The sequence below is a fragment of the Aquarana catesbeiana genome, linkage group LG05 (assembly GCF_042186555.1).
Source record: "Aquarana catesbeiana isolate 2022-GZ linkage group LG05, ASM4218655v1, whole genome shotgun sequence".
Classification (NCBI taxonomy): Eukaryota; Metazoa; Chordata; class Amphibia; order Anura; family Ranidae; genus Aquarana; species Aquarana catesbeiana.
In genome coordinates, this window is record NC_133328.1 from 572391559 (window position 1) to 572405645 (window position 14087).

At 43.3% G+C, this 14087-nt stretch overlaps 1 protein-coding gene across 5 annotated transcripts in view; it reads left to right on the forward strand.

The window, feature by feature from the left end:
• CPQ (carboxypeptidase Q) overlaps positions 1–14087 on the forward strand; it is a 713444-nt gene that overhangs the window by 12699 nt on the left and 686658 nt on the right. Inside the window, exon 1 of one of the 5 annotated variants that reach the window (XM_073632011.1) lies at positions 1836–2026. The exons of 2 other annotated variants lie outside the window; for them this stretch is intronic. The gene's annotated coding sequence lies outside the window, so the exon portion shown is untranslated. Of the gene's footprint in view, positions 1–1835; positions 2027–11087; positions 11187–11299; positions 11468–14087 lie in introns of those variants that run through there. 2 more of the 5 variants (XM_073632014.1, XM_073632013.1) reach the window with 2 other exon arrangements.

The window sequence follows — 14087 nt, forward strand, 5'->3', positions numbered from 1 at the left end:
ATACGCCCACCTTTTAGGCCCCTTTAACACGAAAGATCCGATCAGGTCCACCTGTCAGTTTATCAGGCGGAACTGATCGCAACCTCCATTCACCCCTATGGATTGGCGGGTGTAAACAGACTCCGCTTTCCATTTACACCTGCCTACCTTCAATCCGATCTGTTCGCTAATAAAAGAACAGAAGGGGATCCGACCCCTTTCTGTCTAGGTGGATCAGATCAGAGGGCAATCGGGTGTAAACACAGCGGATTCTGTTTACAACCACCAGTCCATAGAGCAAAGTAGGCTCCGTTTGTCTCGGCTCTGCACAAACTGAGCGAATGCAGAACTGTCATCCGCCCACTCTGCTCTGATCAGAAGGGGATCAGCGGACAGATCCCCTGCTGATCCAAAAGGAGTCTGCCTGTGGGAAAGGGGCTTTAATTGCCTTTAAATAATAAACCTCAATGTAAATCCTTTTTTTTTTTTTTTTTCTTTTTTTCCAAGCAGGCAAATGACTGCGAGGTTCTGGCAAGTGCATCTGGCTATGTGGCTGCTGGCTATGAATCCTTTAGGGGCCTTATTCCCTGTACACATGGTCGTATTTTCCGACGGAAAACGTTCGATGGGAGCTTGTTGTCGGAAATTCTGACCGTGTGTGGGCTCCAGTGGACATTTTCACAAAATTTGAGATCTGGATCTCAAATTTTCCGACAACAAAATCCGTAAATTCCGATCGTGTGTACACAATACCGACGCACAAAGTTCCACGCATGCTCGGAATCATGCAGAAGAGCCGCACTGGCTATCGAACTTCATTTTTCTCGGCTCGTCGTACGTGTTGCACGTCACCGCATTCTTGACGTTCGGAATTTCCGACAAGATTTGCGCGACCGTGTGTATGCAAGACAAGTTTGAGCCAACATCCGTCGGAAATAAATGCATGGATTTTGTTGTTGGAATGTCCAATCATGTGTATAGGGCATAAGAGCTATGGACACCAATGTGATGACATTACTGCTTTAAAGTGGAGTTCCACCCACTTTTACAACTCTTCAGCATCCCTCACTAAACTATGCACTGTAAACAAATTGGATATTTTTTTATTTTTTTTCTCAGCACCTACTGTATATCTGCTGTGTTCATTTTTCACTTCCTCCTCCCTGGCCGCGGCCCATCACATCATTTCCTGTTTGCAATGCCTTCTGGGAAGGGGTGGCAACTTCCTCTGAAACTGCCGTTGCTATGGAACCCTGACCTGAAACCTATTACACTGCTTGTGCTGCACTGAGCATGTGCGAGATCTGCAAGGATGAGATCCAGGAAGAAATACAGTCTGGCTTCAGATGCCCACACTTAAGATGGCCACGGCCTGCTGTAAGTTTATAAAATAACAAACTACTGCTATAAACTAACAAAACGGCCCTTAATTTACAGACTAACTTTACTAGAATACATTAAGCTTGTATATTATAGGGGTATTTTTATTTAAAAAGTATAATTTCGGCCGGAACACCACTTTAAGGATTCAGCAGTGTTATTGGCCCTACACAGACAGATGCATTTGCCCCGGAGCTTTGCAAAAGATATTTGCATTTAGATTTATTTTCTATTTTTTGTGTTTTGAGAGAGTTTAGTCCTGTTGTGTGGGGAAGCTAGGAAGAAAGGATAACGGCACTTTATGTAAAACTACAGTTATCATTCTGTGCCTCCTTTTACATGTCTGCTGATGAGTATTGCATTAAAGTGGAAAAAAAGTCTAAGTCTATCTTCTCTTAAAAATGTTCCCTCTCCCCTTCCTACCTAACCTGCCTAACCTGTATAAAAAAAAGATGTTTACTTACCTATTTGTAATGCGCTGCTATCCGGTCATGTGAACCTGCAGCTCTGGCTGAGGGAACGCTCGACTACGGCTGGAAATTCCAGGAGTCGCCCATAGCCCAGCCATTGTCTGCGCTCTCTCCTCTCCCTTGCAGAAGCTGTTCATGGACACAGGGGAGCCAGAACTATGGGATCAGGTGACCGGACTGGGGTGGAGTAAAAATAGGTAAGGATTCTCAAAGAACCTAGCCACATAATAGGGGGTGATGAGAGAGGTGGGCAGCTATATGCCAGATGAAGTTTAATGCACTTGGGAGCCAAAAGTTTGAATGCAAGCTACTCACTAGGGGGAGGATCTCCAGGGGGATCAAGGATAGAAAAAGATGTGGGGGTCATAGTAGATCATCAGCTCAGCAATAGCATGCAATGCCAAGCTGCAGCAAACAAGGTCAGCAGACTATTGGCACGGACAAAAATGGTATTGACTCAATATAGGTAAAACTATAATTCTACTGGTTTGGCCACATCTTGAGTATGCCATCCAATTCTGGTCACCAATCCTTCAGGGAGAATGTGCTTTAACTGCAGAGTCCAGAGAAGGGTGACAAAGCTATTAAGGGGGCTGGAGGACTTCATTTATGAGGAACGACTACAAACAATAAATGTAATCTCCCTGAAGAAGAGACGCTTAAAAGGGGGTATGATAGCGATATACAGTGCCTTGAAAAAGTATTCATTCCCCAGAAGATTTCCACATTTTGTCATGTTACAATCAAAAACATAAATGTATTTTATTGGGATTTTATGTGATAGACCAACACAAAGTGGCACATAAATGTGAAGTGGAAGGAAAATGATAAATGATTTTCCAATTTTTTTACAAATATATGAAAAGTGTGGCGTACATTTGTATTCAGTCCCCTGAGTCAATACTTTGTAGAACCACCTTTCTCTGCAATTACAGCTCCAAGTCTTTTTGGGTATGTCTCTACATCTAGAGAGTGACATTTTTGCCCATTCTTCTTTGCAAAATAGCTCAAGCTCTGTCAGATTGGATGGAGAGTGTCTGTGAACAGCAATTTTCAAGTCTTGCCACAGATTCTCAATTGGATTTAGGTCTGGACTTTGACTGGGCCATTCTAACACACACATAGGCATTTAATTGCATATCCCTGATCTAAACTATTCTATTGTAGCTCTGTGTTTATATTTAGGGTTGTTGTCCTGCTGCAAGGCGAACCTCTGCCCCAGTCTCACGTATTTTGCAGACTCTTAACAGGTTTTATTCTAAGATTGCCCTGTATTTGGCCCCATCCATCTTCCCATGAATTCTGACCAGCTTCCATGTCCCTGCTGAAGAAAAGCATCTTCACAACATGATGCTGCCACCACCATGTTTCCCAGTGGGGATGGGGTGTTCAGGGTGATGTGCAATGTTCGTTTTCTGCCACACATGGAGTTGATTTACTAAAGGCAACTAGACTGTGCACTTTGCAAAGTGCAGGTGCACGCTGCAAGTGCAATTGCTCCAGAGCTTAGTAAATGAGGTAAGGCTTCACTTTCCAAAGAATACCCAATCACATGCAATGAAAATAAAAAAAACAGCATTTTTGCTTGCACATGATTGGACGATGGAAGTAAGCAGAGCGTCTGCTCATTTACTAAGCTCTGGAGTAACTACTCTTGCAGAGTGCAACCGCACTTTTGCAAAGTGCACAGTCGATAATGTCTTTAGTAAATCAACCCGAGTGTCTGTCTGCTTTTAGGCCAAAAAGTTTGATTTTGGTCTCATCTGACCAGAGCATCTTCTTCCACATGTTTGCTGTGTCCCTTCAAGAATAATGGTATGCTACACATTGCGTAAAGGTGTGGAGCCAGCTCTAATTGCATAAGGGAAGAGCAGGGGTGTGTTGTAGGATATTTTTTATGTTCCTTTGTTGGAAATTAAGAACTATAATTTATAAAGTTGGAATCTTTTCGTAGAGATGTAATTATGTTAGTATAGTACTGATGTGCTACGGGGGTTACCAGAGACAGACCTTGGACTGCGTCATGTTAAGAACACATGATGCATAGTCGCATGAATTGTTTAGGAAATATCACATTGGTCCAATTTCCTTTTGTGCCATTTAAAAGCTTACTCCCTAATGGGAGACCGAACGCTCTTAAATTCATTCAACAGAAGTTGCGGTTTGCAGCTAATGAGTTCTTATTACAATCAGGTGGCACAAATTCATTTTGAGAGCAATAATCATAATAGAGTCTCTGCAGTAAAACCAGTTTCAGACAAAATTTAGAGAACAATTTGGCAGATGAGCTAAAATGTAGTCCTTAGAGCTCTTTTTTGTCTATTGTCAATTATGCAATTAGGTTTAAGATCCCATCCACTTTTTTTTTTTTTTTCACTCGAGCTTGAAGATATCCGAAGCGATACAGCAGTTGAGTGTTTCATGTGAAAATTTCAAGAGTTGGTGAAGATAATCAGGGTTAATATCCAGGCGGAGAGACGGCTGTGAATTTTACGTTACTGCTAGTACATAAAAAAATAAAAGAAAAAATTCCCAGCACTCTGCCCTGCTAGCCAGCAACGGGGTCCTAATTAAAACTTGCTTCTAACATTTTGCTAGAAAGAAAGGTCTCATTTGCATAAATTTGCAAATATATGTTAAAGCCACGCAACATTATCAAAGTGCTCTTCCAAGTGTTGATCCCACTCTAGTCTGCAAGGGCACTGACAATGGGGCACTTACAACAATCACTAAATTAATAGCAAGCCACCTATTTTTTTTTTTATAGCTGCAACTAAATTTCACTCTCCACATCTCTATTATATAGAAAGGAGGTGTATTGAAGATTACAGAAGGCAGCTTGGAAAGCTGATAGCATTGTTTGAGATTTTCAGTTCAATACACGGGACCTTACAAGGTTTTCAATCTGGATCAACAGGTGTTTTTCTTTTCTTGGCATTAAAAAGAACGCAGCCACCACATCTGAGGACTGGAAAGCTGCAATTTTTATTTTTGGGTTTAGATTTAGACTTTAAAAGGAAATTTCAGTTACATTCCAGGTTATTTTTAATATTAACCTTCTCACACCTTGTCCGCTAGATTAAAATACTCACCCCATAGAATCCAGCATCCTGTGCTGACATCTACCTTTCTGACATGCAAAAAGGTCCAGATGGCCGCACTCCAAGGAAAACGATTTCTTTATTGTTATAATAAATCCATGCTTCAAGGATGAAACCACTGATGCGTTTCACACCGTTACAGCAGGTGCTTATTCATAGCACCCACGGCTGGAGAGGGGAGAGATCATTAGGAAGTAGACACCTCAAGCAGGTTCTTCTTTTTTTTTACCTTTCTGACATCTCCGGAGACTGGCTGCCTCTTTTGGGTCCTTGCAGCTGGCCTCCTGATGACATGAAGTGTGCATGCTCAGTGGTATAAATGGTCCCAAAGCCCTGAAATGGATGAGGTGTATCACAGGAGGCAGCTGAGACTAATTCCTTCTCACCTAGGAGAGCATTACGGAAATTTTGTCTGCCTACTCCAAAACCCCCCCCCCCCCAAAAAAAAACCAAAAACTGTGATTGTGTAAAAGGGGTTCAGGGCGTTTCGTTAAAAAAATGGAAGTAGGTCTGCTTCAAAAAGTCATTAAACCCTAATAAAAATCATGCTGCAGGCCTTAGCACTTACCATGTTTGCATGTCTTCTCCTTTAATCCTGTGGTTGCTTTCCTTCTCTCAAAATGCCCCCTAATCTGGATCCGGTCTTTGGGTGGCTCCATAACCTTTCATGGTCCCATGGAGTCTCCTTTTGTGTGTGCACTCCCAGTTGGCAATACAGAAAGCACCATGACAGCAAGCCACTTGCCTTCTCCCCCATCCTCCCTCTTCTAAGTGAATAGTTGACACCAGCTCCCACATTGACCCTAGAGCACTGTGTATGTGACGTCATCTGTGTGCATGTTCCCCTACACAGAAGTTCAGGAAAATGGCGGTCTGTGACCTGGAGCCAGCAGCGAATGGCAAACCATGTAAGTGTTTTGGTTGGAATGTGGGCACAGTTATGTACTGGGCAATGTTTTACAGGTTGCGTAGGATACATCTGTTAAAAAAACATGAGCGTTTAATATTACTTTAGAGCCTAAGACCCCTTTCACACTGGGGCGGTTTGCAGGCGTTATTGCGCTAAAAATAGTGCCTGCAAACCGCCCCTAAACAGCCTCCGCTGTTTGTTCAGTGTGAAAACCCGAGGGCTTTCACACTGAAGCAGTGCACTGGCAGGAGAAGAAAAAATCTCCTGTCAGCCGCTTCTTTGGAGCGGTGAAGGAGCGGTGTATTCACCGCTCCTAAACCGCTCCTGCCCATTGAAATCAATGGGACAGCGCGGCTATACCGCGGTAATACCGCGGCTATAGCCGTGCTATACGAGGGGTTTTAACCCTTTTTCGGCCGCCAGCGGGGGGTTAAAACCGCACCGCTAGCGGCCGAATACCACGGTAAAACAGCGCTAAATATAGCGCTGTTTTACCGCCGACGCCCCCTACCGCCCCAGTGTGAAAGGGGCCTAAGTATAGTCAAAATTAATCTACCAGAAGGAACAGTGGAAAAGAATCCAGTGTTCCTCAATGCATGTGGTCATATGACACTCAGAAGCATAACCAAGTTTTTGATCTAATATTGATGTCTATACACTAAGGATTCCCATAGAACTATGGATTAGCTAAAGAGATAGTGGAAGCTGCCTGCTATTAAATATTTGGACACAGCTGTCCAGTAATCAATGAGTCTTGCCTCTGACTCACTCACAAAATTCAGCCTAAGCTATTGAGCTCTGTAAATCTCTTTTGCAGCAAGTGACGTACAGAAAAACATGAGGGAAAGCCTAATGTTCCACCTGCTGGCTAGATAGACCACTACATAGTATTTATATGCAGTATTTCGAAAGGCCTGTAAAGTATTTCTAAGAAATACAGGTAGTATTTCTAAGAGAAAAAAACTGTTTACTTTAGTAACTGCTGTAGTACTCACTCAGGGGGTTTTTGATACACAGGTTAATATTAGAGGTGCGCATCTTCACTGGTCTCATGCTTCGACTTGATTACGATTATCCTGTCAATGATTTGATTTGATTCCACGATGTGTCACGATTACTGCCCATGGTTTTCATCAAAAAATTCAAGCAGTCAGAAGAAATTCATTTTTTTATTTCATCTGCTCTTAAAAAAAAAAAAAAAAGCTGCCCGCATGTAGCAAAGCCTGAACACAACAGACAACAGCAGTATTTATAGATTTAGAACAGTAAATCCTAAATGGCATCAAACTGTTAGGCCCCATTCACACCTCAGCGTTTTGTAGCTTGAAGCCTGAAGCTCCAAAACTCTGGAGGAGAAAAAAATCAATTATTCTCTATGGAGATGGTTCACGTCTCCACTCCAAATCTCCTAAAGCCAAAGCCTGAAGCTCAATAAAGTTCTGGTGCTTTTTTTTGTAGCTCAATTCGGGCAGATTTGGGTGTTTTTCTGCTTTTTACATTGGTGACCTTTTGACCTGGGCAAAATTGCGATAAAATCGCACAACTTTCTGCCTGAAAAACTATACGCTCAGGTGTGAATGCAGCCTTCCGGCCAGTTCACACCATATGCAGTCCAGTGCCTTTTTTTCAGCATCAAAAACGCATGGAAAGTAGGTTATGTGGTTTCCAATGCAGTCAGTTCCAGGGCTTTCCAGTTCCAGAAAAAAAAAAGTAGGACATGGTGCATCTTTCCTGCACGGGACTGTACTGGAACACAGTAAAACGCATCAAAAATGCACAGGGCACCAGTACAATGGAGGAAAAAACAGGAAAAAATAAGAAGAAAAAAGCATCTGGAATGCATTAGGAGACGCATTAAAAACGCACCGGAATGCACCAAAAACTCCTTACAAACATGCATGCAAAAACACATCCGAAACCGATCTGAAGTGCGTTTTTGTGGTGTGAACCAGCCCTTAAGTAGTAGTGTGGTGTACTTCATAAGGGAAAATATTTAAATATAAACATTAACATAAATGTCTAAACCTTAAATTAAAACCAAGGCCAAGCTTACCACCTACAGTGCATCCGGAAAGTATTTACAGCGCTTCACTTTTTCCACATTTTGTTATGTTACAGCCTTATTCCAAAATTAATGAAATTCTTTTCCTCAAAATTCTACAAACAATACCCCATAATGACAACATGAAAGAATAAGGTCCCACAGTTAACCGTGCATGTCAGAGCACAAACCAAGCCATGAAGTCCAAGGAATTTTCTGTAGACCTCTGAAACAGGATTGTATCGAGGCACAGATATGGGGAAGGGTACAGAAACATTTCTGCAGCATTGAAGGTCCCAATGAGCACAGTGGCCTCCATCATCCGTAAATGAAAGAAGTTTGGAACCACCAGGACTCTTCCTAGAGTGGGCCGCCCGGCTGAACTGAGTGCTCGGGGGAGAAGGGTCTTAGTCAGGGAGGTGACCAAGAACCCGATGGTCACTTTAACAGAGCTCCAGCATTTCTCTGTGGAGAGAGGAGAACCTTCCACCAGAAAAAAACATCTGTGCAGCACTCCATCAATCATGCCCGTATGGTAGAGTGGCCAGATAAAAGCCACTCCAGAGGTAAAAGGCATATGACAGCCCATCTGGATTTTTCCAAAAGGCACCTGAAGGACTCTCGGACCATGAGAAACAAAATTCTCTGGTCTGATGAAACAAAGATTGAACTCTTTGGCCTGAATGGCAACCGTCACATCTGAAGGAAACCAGGCACCGCACATCACCTGGCCAAAACCATCCCTATAGTGAAGCATGGCAGTGGCCGCATCATGCTGTGGGGGTGTTTTTCAGCTGCAGGAACTGGGAGACTAGTCAGGATCGAGGGAAGGATGAACGCAGCACTGTACAGAGACATCCTTGATGAAAACCTACTCCAGAGCACTCAGAAACCTCAGACTGGGGCAGCTCTGTGAATGGCCCAGCCAGAGCCCAGACTTGAAATTGATTTGAACATCTCTTGAGAGATCTGAAAATGGCTGTGTAGCAATGCACCCCATCCAACCTGATGGAGCTTGGGAGAAACTGCCCAAAATATAGGTGTGCCAAGCTTGTAGCATCATACTTAAAGACTTGAGGCTGTAATTGGTGCCAAAGGTGCTTCAACAAAGTGTTTTTGTTTTTTTATAAATTTGCAAAGATTTCAAACAAACTTCTCTCATATTGTCATTATAGGGTAATGTTTGTAGAATTTTGAGAAAAACAATGCATTTAATCCATTTTGGAAAAGTGAAGAGCTGTGAATACTTTCCGGATGCACTTATTATTATTATTATTATTATTATTATTATTATTAGTATTGTGAAAATGGTCATTCTCATGAAACAAAACATAAATCTCTTATGCGGTGCAATAATTTACAGGTGTGCTGTAACCTGTAAACCTCTACAAAAAAGAGCACCCCTAGTGCTGGGGCGTCTTTTATTACTCACACTGACACCAGTGCTGGGGTATTTATTTATCCCAATTACACCAGTGCTGGGGGTCTTTTATTACCAACACTAGCACTGGAGGTCTTTTTATTACTCCCAATGACACCAGTGCTGGGGATTTTTTATTAGACCCCTTTTACACTGAGGCAGTTTTCAGGCGTTTTAGCGCTGGAAATAACGCCTGAAAACTGCATCCCATGCCGTCCGAAAACTGCTTCCCATGCCGCCCGAATGTGAAAGTCCGAGTGCTTTCACACTGAGGCGGTGCACTTGTGGGACGTTAGAAAATGTCCTGCAAGAAGCATCTTTGGGGTGGTTTGGGAGTGCTTTATACAGTGCTCCCAAAACACCCTGCCCATTGAAATAAATAGGCAGTGCTTCCAAAGCACCTGAAAAGGGCTTCGGAAGCGCCGCAACACGAGTGTTTTTAACCCCTTCTTCAGACGCTAGCGGGGGGTTAAAAGTGCTGCAACACGGGCGCTTTTAACCCTTTCAGCAGCTAGTGGGGCGTTTATAAGCCCTTCTTCAGCCACTAGCGGGGATTAAAAGCGCCCCACTAGCGGGCAAAAAGCACTGCTTAAACAGAGCTAAAGCGACATTAACGCACAGGCGGCCCCAGTGTGAAAGGGGTCTTACACTCACTGACACCAGCGCTGGGGATCTTTTATTACTCGCCGATACCAACGCTGGGGATCTTTTATTACTCACTGATACCGGTGCTGGGGATCTTTTAATACTCTTACTGACACCAGTGCTGGGGCACCATCCATCTTACTACTAAAACAGGTCCATTAATTACATGTACTGACACTTAGGGCATTTGTTACTACAACTGACACAGGGGCTCTTCCTACTCCCACTAACCCCTGATACCTGGGCATTTATTAACTCCTACTGATCCTTCTATTGGGGAGGAAGCAGGCAGTGGGAAGAATGAGTCTTACATTGGGGAGGAGGCAGTGGGAAGAATGATCCTTACATGGGGGTAAGTGGTGAGAATGCCCCTTCAGTGGGGGGTCAGTGGGAAGAAGGATCCTTACATGGGGGGCAGTGGAAAGAATGATACTTGGGGGATGGGGACAGTGGGAAGAATAATGGGATTTAGGGTATAGGTTAGTGGCTCAGTGCTGTAAATAGGGACATACAGCAATGATCAGGGGGTTTCAGTGTATATGAGGCTGGTGGCTCAGTACTGGGAATGTAGACAGACGATTGGGGGGGGGGTTGTAGGCTGAGTAGCGAACAATGAACGGTGTACAGATAATGGAGGCTTGGTGCTGGGGATCAGAGCAATGGAGCACATGTAATGGAAATATGCATTGTGCTTGTGTTGCCATTATAGCGACGCAAGCACAATGAGCATTTGCATTTCCGAAAGCATGCATTTTTTGCATTCGGAAATGTGCAGATGTGAATGCAGTGTAATTGGTAATGATGCCCAAATCAGTTAGCAGACGTGTGTTTTGCCGCGTGACAAAACGCACACTGAAAATTCATGTGACACTCCACAACCGGAAATGTTCTTGGCTACTTTGGGGTGTTTGTCCGGCATAGAGCAGCCTATTCAAAAGTGAAAGGGCTGCCCTATGTGCTTTGCATGTTTACGCTTGAAAAATCTGCAAAAAAATTTGAGTAGGAATAAGCGTTTCTGCTACTCTTAGGTGTAATATACTAGGGAGGAAGGAGGAAGTTTCTTCTCTAATAAAGTCGCATTGAAGTCAGATCAAAGTTGTAAGCATACTGCACTGCATTGTCTCACAGGAAATCACATGACAATGGGGTCGCAGCAGTGTGAATCGAGGCTAAGATATGATTTCATATTTCTAGACTGGAGCTGGCCTGTGTGGACTAGGCCATAGAGAGCTGCTATCAGGTGGATATTTTTGCACATTTTGCCAGGGAGAGCTAAGCCCAGGTGTATCTGGATTGGCCCAGTTTGTTTATAAAGCTGTACAAGTCCTTTTTAGTAAAGGTACAAGTCCTCTTCGGTCATGTGTAACACTGATTTAGGCTTTAGGTTTCATGCTTCGTAAGGAATTAAGTGAGCAAGGAGAAGTGTCTCAGAAAAAAACCTATATACTTTGACCGTTCCAGCTGCCTGGAGTGGACTTTGGGTGCCGGACTTCATCATTCTATAGAGACAGCTGCTCTTTGGTGAGTACAGAGATGCACAAATTCAGACTTCTGTTAATGGAACAGGTAACTGCTGATCACTTTTAGGGCTTATTTACATTTGCGGCAAGGACTGTCACTCTTTAGAAGAATGATCCACGCTCGGATCACTTGTGAAAGGCATTGACCGGCGATGAGGAAGATAGATAGATAGATATATCTATCTATCTATCTATGTATGTATGTATGTATGTATGTATGTGTGTGTGTGTGTGTGTGTGTGTGTATGTATGTGTATGTATGTATGTGTATATATGTATATAATAATATATATATAATATATAATTTTTTTTTTTTATATATGTGTGTGTGTATAATATATATATTTTGCCTCCTTACCACCTGTTTTAACCACTCCAGCCCCGGAAGAATTTACCCCCTTCCTGACCAGAGCACTTTTTGCGATTCGGCACTGCGTCACTTTAACTGACAATTGCGCGGCCGTGCGACGTGGCTCCCAAACAAAATTGACGTCCTTTTTTCCCCACAAATAGAGCTTTCTTTTGGTGGTATTTGATCACCTCTGCGGTTTTTATTTTTTGTGCTATAAACAAAAAAATAGCGACAATTTTGAAAAAAACACATTATTTTTTACTTTTTGCTATAATATATATAGCGTTTACAAAATAGGGGATAGTTTTATGGCATTTTTATTAATAATTTTTTTTTTTTTTTTTTAATAGTAATGTCGGCGATCAGCGATTTTTATTGTGACTGCGACATTATGGCAGACACATCGGACATTTTTGGGACCATTGTCATTTATACAGCAATCAGTGCTATAAAAATGGACTGATTCCTGTGTAAATGACACTGGCAGTGAAGGGGTTAACCACTAGGGGGCGGGGAGGGGTTAAGTCAGTACTAGGGAGTGATTTCTAACTGTAGGGGGGATGGGCTAGCTGTGACACGTCACTGATCTCTGCTCCGATGACAGGGAGCAGAGATCGTGACACTGTCACTAGGCAGAATGGGGAGATGCTTGTTTACATCAGCATCTCCCCGTTCGTCCTTTCCGTGAGGCGATCGCGGGGATGCCGCGGCGATGGCGTCCGCAGGACCCGCGACCTGACCCACGGAGCTCCCGGCCGGCGCGCGCACGCAATGGCACGGCGGGGAATTCAAATGGGACTTACAGGTACGCCCATTTGCCCAGCCGTGCCATTCTGCCGACGTACATCGGCGTGCGCAGGTCGGGAAGTGGTTAAAGTGTTTGTAAACCCCATTCATGAAATCTGACCTGGACACATACAGTTGTGCTCATAAGTTTAAATACCCAGGCAGAATTTATAATTTCTTGGCTGTTTTTCAGAGAATATGAATAACACAAACTTTTCTTTCACTCATGGTTAGTCTTTGGCTGAAGCCATTTATTATCAATCAACTGTGTTTACTCTTTTTAAATCATAATGACAACAGAAACTACCCAAATGACCCTGATCAAAAGTTTACATACCCCAGTTCTTAATACCTGTTCCAGTTCCTGTAAATTATTGGGCTGTTTTGCATGAACTGCACGTTTGAGATCTCCCCAGAGTGGCTCAATGATATTGAGGTCAGGAGACTGAGATGGCCACTCCAGAACCTTCACTTTATTCTGCTGTAGCCAATGACAGGTCGACTTGGCCTTGTGTTTTGGATCATTGTCATGTTGGAATGTCCAAGTACATCCCATAGGCAGCTTCCTGACTGATGAATGCAAATGTTCTTCTAGTATTTTTTGATAACATACTGCATTCATCTTGCCAACAATTTTCCGACACACGAGATAAAAACAGTTGGAAATTTGTGTCGGGGAAGTAACTTTAGAGACCGATTAGCAGAGAGCTTGTCTATTCACAGCACAGCTCTGCAAGTTTCTTCGTTTCTCTGCCTATGTGGATTGGGGGTGTGTGCCTTTCCTCCAATCAGCTCACAGAGTAAGCCCAGACTCCCCTCCCATTGCTGAAACAGGAAGAAGGATTTGTAACAGGATGTGCACTTTCTAAAGAATATACTGTAGCAAGCTGAAGACAGCAGATAAACGTGTAAAACCTATGTAGGGAGATTTGTTTCACCTCTGTGTATCATCTGAGGCTGCTCAGTTCACTGGGTATATGTGAGGGTTTACATCCACTTTACCCCCTAAATGCCGTATTCCTGTGCTGCAAGTGCTTGCATTGCATATGGTTGCAGGGCGGTTGCAGCTCATCCCTTTTCAATCGAACACAACGGGGGGGGGGGGGGGTGTAATTCCTGCAGCAGCATGTGTACACCCCCTGGCCCATGCCTTTGCAGCTTAAGGGGAAGTGGTTGGCTGTGGTAAAAACATGGCTTTGTTGCATGTTTTTACTGCCCCCCCCCCCCCCCCCCCCACCGAAAGTGCAAACAGGGGCCTAGTCTATGTTCACACATGTACTCCAGCATAATCATGCATTTTTCACTCCGTTTTTGTGTATTTTTACTTGCGTTTTTATGCTTCTTGCATTTTTTTTTTTTTTTGTAGGACTGCTTGGCACAAAAAACACATGTGCATGCATTTTTTTCATGTGCTTCCATTGAAGTCTGTGAGTCTAGAAATGTATTATGCTACATCAAAAGAAGCACCTGCACCTTTTGAAAA